The 6,982-nt window shown below is 37.1% G+C and overlaps 1 non-coding gene across 1 annotated transcript; it reads right to left on the bottom strand.

Annotated features, from left to right (window-relative positions):
- Positions 1-4,919: 4,919 nt before the first annotated feature.
- On the bottom strand, positions 4,920-5,023 carry LOC148581095 (small nucleolar RNA R71). The gene has a single exon (XR_015899620.1). It is a non-coding gene; the product is annotated as a small nucleolar RNA R71 (small nucleolar RNA).
- Between the last annotated feature and the right edge of the window lie 1,959 nt (positions 5,024-6,982).

Below are 6,982 nucleotides of genomic sequence, written 5' to 3'. Positions count from 1 at the left end.
ACTTCGCACAACTAACCAGCAAGTGCACTGGGTCGTCCAAGTAATAAAACCTTACGTGAGTAAGGGTCGATCCCACGGAGATTGTCGGCTTGAAGCAAGCTATGACCACCTTGTAAATCTCAGTCAGGCGGATATCAAATGGTTATGGAGTTTTCGAATAATAATAATAAATAAATAGAAAATAAAGATAGAAATACTTATGTAATTCATTGGTTAGAATTTCAGATAAGCGTATAGAGATGCTTTCGTTCCTCTGAACTTCTGCTTTCCTGCTGTCTTCATCCAATCAGTCCTACTCCTTTCCATGGCTGGCTTTATATAAGGGCATCACCGTTGTCAATGGCTACATCCCATCCTCTAGTGAAAAAGGTCCAAATGCTCTGTCACGACACGACTAATCATCTGAGGTTCTCGATCATATTGGAATAGGATTCACCCTCCTTTTGCGTCTGTCACTACGCCCAGCACTCGTGAGTTTGAAGCTCGTCACAGTCATTCAATCCCAGAATCCTACTCGGAATACCACAGACAAGGTTTAGACTTTCCGGATTCTCATGAATGCCGCCATCAATCTAGCTTATACCACGAAGATTCTGATTAAGAGATCCAAGAGATATTCATTCAATCTAAGGTGGAACGGAAGTGGTTGTCAGGCACGCGTTCGTGGGGGAATGATGATGATTCTCATGTTCATCACATTCATATTGAAGTGCGAATGAATATCTTAGAAGCGGAATAAGTTGAATTGAATAGAAAAATAGTAGTACTTTGCATTAATTCATGAGGAACAGCAGAGCTCCACACCTTAATCTATGGAGTGTAGAAACTCTACCGTTAAAAATACATAAGTGAAAGGTTCAGGCATGGCCGAATAGCCAGCCCCCAAACGTGATCAATATGATCCGAAGATGAACTAAAAATCATAAGATGTCTAATACAATAGTAAGAAGTCCTATTTATACTAAACTAGCTACTAGGGTTTACAGAAGTAAGTAATTGATGCATAAATCCACTTCCGGGGCCCACTTGGTGTGTGCTTGGGCTGAGCTTGAATGTTACACGTGAAGAGGCTCTTTCTGGAGTTGAACGCCAGGTTGTAACGTGTTTCTGGCGTTCAACTCTGGTTCGTGACGTGTTTCTGGCGTTTAACTCCAGACTGCAGCGTAAAACTGGCGTTCAAGGCCCTTTTGCGTTGTCTAAACTCGGCCAAAGTATGGACTATTATATATTGCTGGAAAGCCCTAGATGTCTACTTTCCAATGCAATTGGAAGTGCGCCGTGTTGAGTTCTGTAGCTCCAGAAAATCTACTTTTGAGTGCAGAGAGGTCAGAATCCAACAGCATCAGCAGTCCTTCTTCAACCTCTGAATCTGATTTTTGCTCAAGTCCCTCAATTTCAGCCAGAAAATACCTGAAATCACAGAAAAACACACAAACTCATAGTAAAGTCCAGAAATGTGAATTTAACATAAAAACTAATGAAAACATCCCTAAAAGTAACTAGATTCTACTAAAAACATACTAAAAACAATGCCAAAAAGCGTATAAATTATCCGCTCATCACCTAGTAACTAGTTTAGTATAAATAGGACTTTTTACTATTGTATTTACATCTTTAGTTTCATCTTTAGATCACGTTTGGGGGCTGGCCATTCGGCCATGCCTGAACCTTTCACTTATGTATTTTTCAACGGTAGAGTTTCTACACACCATAGATTAAGGTGTGGAGCTCTGCTGTTCCTCAAAGATTAATGCAAAGTACTACTATTTTTCTATTCAATTCAACTTATTCTGCTTCTAAGATATTCATTCGCACTTCAACATGAATGTGATGATCATGACAAAGTCATCATCATTCCCCTATGAATGCGTGCCTGACAACCACTTCCATTCTACCTTCGATTGAATGGATATCTCTTGGATATCTAATACAGGGGACCGAGTCCGAGTTATTAGCGTCTTCGTGGTATAAGTTAGAACCCATGGATGGCCATTCCTGAGATTCGGAAAGTCTAAACCTTGTCTGTGGTATTCCGAGTAGGATCTGGGAAGGAATGGCTGTGACGAGCTTCAAACTCGCGAGTGCTGGGCATAGTGACAGACGCAAAAGGATAGTAAATCCTATTCCAGTATGATCGAGAACCGACAGATGATTAGCCATGCAGTGACAGCGCATTGGACTATTTTCACAGGAGGATGGGATGTAGCCATTGACAACGGTGATGCCCTACATAAAGCTTGCCATGGAAAGGAGTAGAATTGATTGGATGAAGACAGCAGGAAAGCAGAGATAAGAAGAACGAAAGCATCTCTATACGCTTATCTGAAATTCTCACCAATGAATTACATAAGTACCACTATCCTATTTTATATTTTATTAATTTTCATCCACTATAATTTCTTAATACAAGTTAATCCGCCTGACTGAGATTTACAAGGTGACCATAGCTTGCTTCAAGCCGACAATCTCCGTGGGATCGACCCTTACTGACGTAAGGTATTACTTGGACGACCCAGTGCACTTGCTGGTTAGTTGTACGAAGTTGTGAAACAGATATAAGATCATGAACGTGCGTGTTGAGTTTTTAGCGCCGTTACCAAGGAATGGAATGATCACGATTACGCACACCAGGTTTTTGGCGCCGTTGCCGGGGATTGTTCGAGTTTGGACAACTGACGGTTCATCTTGTTGTTCAGAGTAGGTAATTTTCTTTTTGTTTTATTTTCAAAAAAAAAAATTCTTCAAAAATATTTCAAAAACTTTTTTTCCTTTTGTTTTCGAAAACTATTTTAAAATCTTTAAGAATGAATTCTAAAGTTTCAAAATGGTATGCTGAAGTTTGGCTGGCCATCAAGCTTTAGACTAACCTAGTATGATTCCTGGAATCTTGATTGAGGAATTTGAATTCATTGCTTCCTTTTCCCTATAGGTTTTCAAAAAAATAAAAATATACAAAAATCCAAAAAAAATTAATAAAATCATAAAATAAAAAATATTTTTTTTGTTTCTTGTTTGAGTCTAGAGTCAGTTTTTAAGTTTGGTGTCAATTGCATTTTTTCTAAAAATTTATGCATTTTTCGAAAATTCATGCACTCATAGTGTTCTTCATGATCTTCAATTTGTTCTTGGTAAGTCTTCTTGTTTGATCTTCATATTTTCTTGTTTTGTGTCTTTTCTTGTTTTTCATATGTATTTTTAATTTGTTAGTTTCTAAAGTTTGAAAATTTCTAAGTTTGGTATCTTGCATGTTTTTCTTTCATTAAAAATTTTCAAAAAAGTTCTTGATGTTCATCTTGACATTCATAGTGTTCTTGCATGCATTCTGTGTTTTGATTCATAATTTTTATGTTATGAGTCTTTTCCATGTTTTTCTCTTTCTTCATTAAAAATTCAAAAATAAAAAAAATATCTTTTCCTTATTTTACTCAAAATTTTCGAAAATATGATTTGATTTAGTCAAAAAGTTTTTAAATTTAGTTGTTTCTTATGAATCAAATCAAATTTTCAATTTACAAATCTTATCTTTTCAAAATCTTTTTCAAAAATCAAATCCTTTTCATTTTACCTTCATATTTTCGAAAACTTTTTAAATTTGATTTTCAAAATCTTTTTCTTATTTTATTTCTTAATTTTCAAAATCTTTACTAACATTTAATATGATTGATTGAAAAATTTCAAGTTGTTACTTGCTTATTAAGAAAGATTCAATCTTTAAACTCTAGAATAATATCTTTTTAGTTTCTTGTTGGTCAAGTAATCAACTTTAGTTTTCAAAATCAAATCTTTTTAATTTTCTTTTCAAATCTTTTTCAAATTAAAATTTCAATCATATCTGTTTCAAATTCAATTTCAAAATCTTTTCTAACTTCTTATCTTTTTAAAATTGATTTTCAAATCTTATCTTTTTGTTTCAATCATAGCTTTTTAAATTTCAATCATATCTTTTTCAAAAACAAATTTCAAAACTTTTTCAATCAATCTTATCTTTTTGTTTCAATCATATCTTTTTCAAAACTACCTAACTAATCCTCTCTCTCTTATTTTCAAAAATTCCCTCTCTCCTTTTTCAAAATTCCTTTTTAATTAACTAATTGTTTTAATTTTAATTTAATTTCAACTTTAATTTTTGAAATCTAACTTTCAATTTTAATTTTTACTTTAATTAAATTTCAAAATTCTCTCTCTCATCTCCTTCTATTTATTTATTCATCTACTAACACTTCTCTTCCATCTAAAAATTTGAACACCACCTCCCTCTCTGTGTTCGAGTTTTCCCTCTTCTCTTCTTTACATTACATTCTTTTCTTCTTCTACTCACACAAAGGAATCTCTATACTGTGACATAGAGGATTTCATATTTTCTTTGTTATTCCCTTCTTTGTCATATGAGCAGGAGCAAGGACAAGAACATTCTTGTTGAAGCAGATCCTGAACCTGAAAGGACTCTGAAAAGGAAACTAAGAGAAGCTAAAATACAACAACCCAGAGACAACCTTACAAGAATTTTCGAACAGGAAGAGGAGATGGCAGCCGAAAATAATAATAATGCAAGGAGGATGCTTGGTGACTTTACTGCACCTAATTCCAATTTACATGGAAGAAGCATCTCCATTCCTGCCATTGGAGCAAACAATTTTGAGCTGAAACCTCAATTAGTTTCTCTGATGCAGCAGAACTGCAAGTTTCATGGACTTCCATCTGAAGATCCTTTTCAGTTCTTAACTGAATTCTTGCAGATCTGTGATACTGTTAAGACCAATGGGGTTGATCCCGAGGTCTACAGGCTTATGCTTTTCCTGTTTGCTGTAAGAGACAGAGCTAGAGTGTGGTTGGACTCTCAACCCAGAGATAGCTTGAACTCTTGGGATAAGCTGGTCACGGCTTTCTTAGCCAAGTTCTTTCCTTCTCAAAAGCTGAGTAAGCTCAGAATGGATGTTCAAACCTTCAGACAGAAAGAAGGTGAATCCCTCTATGAAGCTTGGGAGAGATATAAGCAACTGACCAAAAAGTGTCCTTCTGACATGCTTTCAGAATGGACCATCCTGGATATATTCTATGATGGTCTGTCTGAATTAGCTAAGATGTCATTGGATACTTCTGCAGGTGGATCCATTCACCTAAAGAAAATGCCTGCAGAAGCTCAAGAACTCATTGACATGGTTGCTAATAACCAGTTCATGTACACTTCTGAGAGGAATTCTGTGAGTAATGGGACGCCTCAGAAGAAGGGAGTTCTTGAAATTGATACTCTGAATGCCATATTGGCTCAGAATAAAATATTGACTCAGCAAGTCAATATGATTTCTCAGAGTCTAAATGGAATGCAAGCTGCATCCAATAGTACTCAAGAGGCATCTTCTGAAGAAGAAGCTTATGATCTTGAGAACCCTGCAATAGCAGAGGTGAATTACATGGGTGAACCCTATGGAAACACCTATAATCTCTCATGGAGAAATCATCCAAATTTCTCATGGAAGGATCAAAAGCCTCAACAAGGCTTTAATAATGGTGGAAGAAATAGGTTTAGCAATAGCAAGCCTTTTCCATCATCCACTCAGCAAAAGACAGAGAGTTCTGAGCAGAATCCATCTAGCTTGGCAAATATAGTCTCTGATCTATCTAAGGCCACTCTAAGTTTCATGAATGAAACAATGTCTTCCATTAGAAATTTGGAAGCACAAGTGGGCCAGCTGAGTAAAGGAATCACTGAAACCCCTCCTAGTACTCTCCCAAGCATCACAGAAGAAAACCCAAAGGGAGAGTGCAAGGCCATTGAAATGACCATCATGGCCGAACCTGTAAGGGAGGGAGAGGACGTAAATCCCAGTGAGGAACCAAAGGATTCTGAGGCTCATCTGGAGACCATAGAGATTCCATTAAACCTCCTTATGCCATTCATGAGCTCTGATGAGTATTCTTCTTCTGAAGAGAATGAAGATGTTACTGAAGAGCAAGTTGCCAAGTACCTTGGTGCAATCATGAAGCTGAATGCCAAATTATTTGGTAATGAGACTTGGGAAGATGAACCTCCCTTGCTCACCAATGAACTGAGTGATCTAGATCAACTGAAATTACCTCAGAAGAAACAGGATCCTGGAAGGTTCTTAATACCTTGCACCATAGGCACCATGACCTTTGAGAAGGCTCTATGTGACCTTGGGTCAGGGATAAACCTCATGCCCCTCTCTGTAATGGAGAAACTGGGAATCTTTGAGGTGCAAGCTACCAGAATCTCATTAGAGATGGTAGACAACTCAAGAAAACAGGCTTATGGTCAAGTAGAGAATGTGTTAGTAAAGGTTGAAGGCCTTTACATCCCTGCTGATTTCATAATCCTGGATACTGGGAAGGATGAGGATGAATCCATCATTCTTGGAAGACCCTTCCTAGCCACAGCAAGAGCTGTGATTGATGTGGACAGAGGAGAATTGATCCTTCAACTGAATGAGGACTCCCTTGTGTTTAAAACTCAAGGATCTCCTTCTGTAACCATGGAGAGGAAGCATGAAAAGCTTCCCTCACTGCAGAGTCAACCAAAGCCCCCACAGTCAAACTCTAAGTTTGGTGTTGGGAGGCCTCAACCAAACTCTAAGTTTGGTGTTGAACTCCCATATCCAAACTCTAAGTTTGGTGTTGGGAGTCTATAAAATTGACCTGATCACCTGTGTGGCTCCATGAGAGCCCATTGTCAAGCTATTGACATTAAAGAAGCGCTTGTTGGGAGGCAACCCAATGTTATTTAATCATTTTTATTTTATTTTCTCTTTGTTATTTCATGTTTTATTAGGTTGATGATCATGTGGAGTCACAAAAACTACTGAAAAATAAAAAACAGAATGAAAAACAACATTGAAAATAGAACACCCTGGAGGAAGGGCTTACTGGCGTTTAAACGCCAGTAAGGAGCATCTGGCTGGCGTTTAACGCCAGAACAGAGCATGAAACTGGCGTTAAACACCAGAAATAAGCAGCAGTCTGGCGT

The sequence above is a fragment of the Arachis ipaensis genome, chromosome B10 (assembly GCF_059453495.1).
Source record: "Arachis ipaensis isolate K30076 ecotype BB chromosome B10, ASM5945349v1, whole genome shotgun sequence".
NCBI lineage: Eukaryota > Viridiplantae > Streptophyta > Magnoliopsida > Fabales > Fabaceae > Arachis > Arachis ipaensis.
The sequence above is the reverse complement of the archived record's forward strand: the minus strand, read 5'-3'. Positions and strand labels throughout refer to the sequence as shown.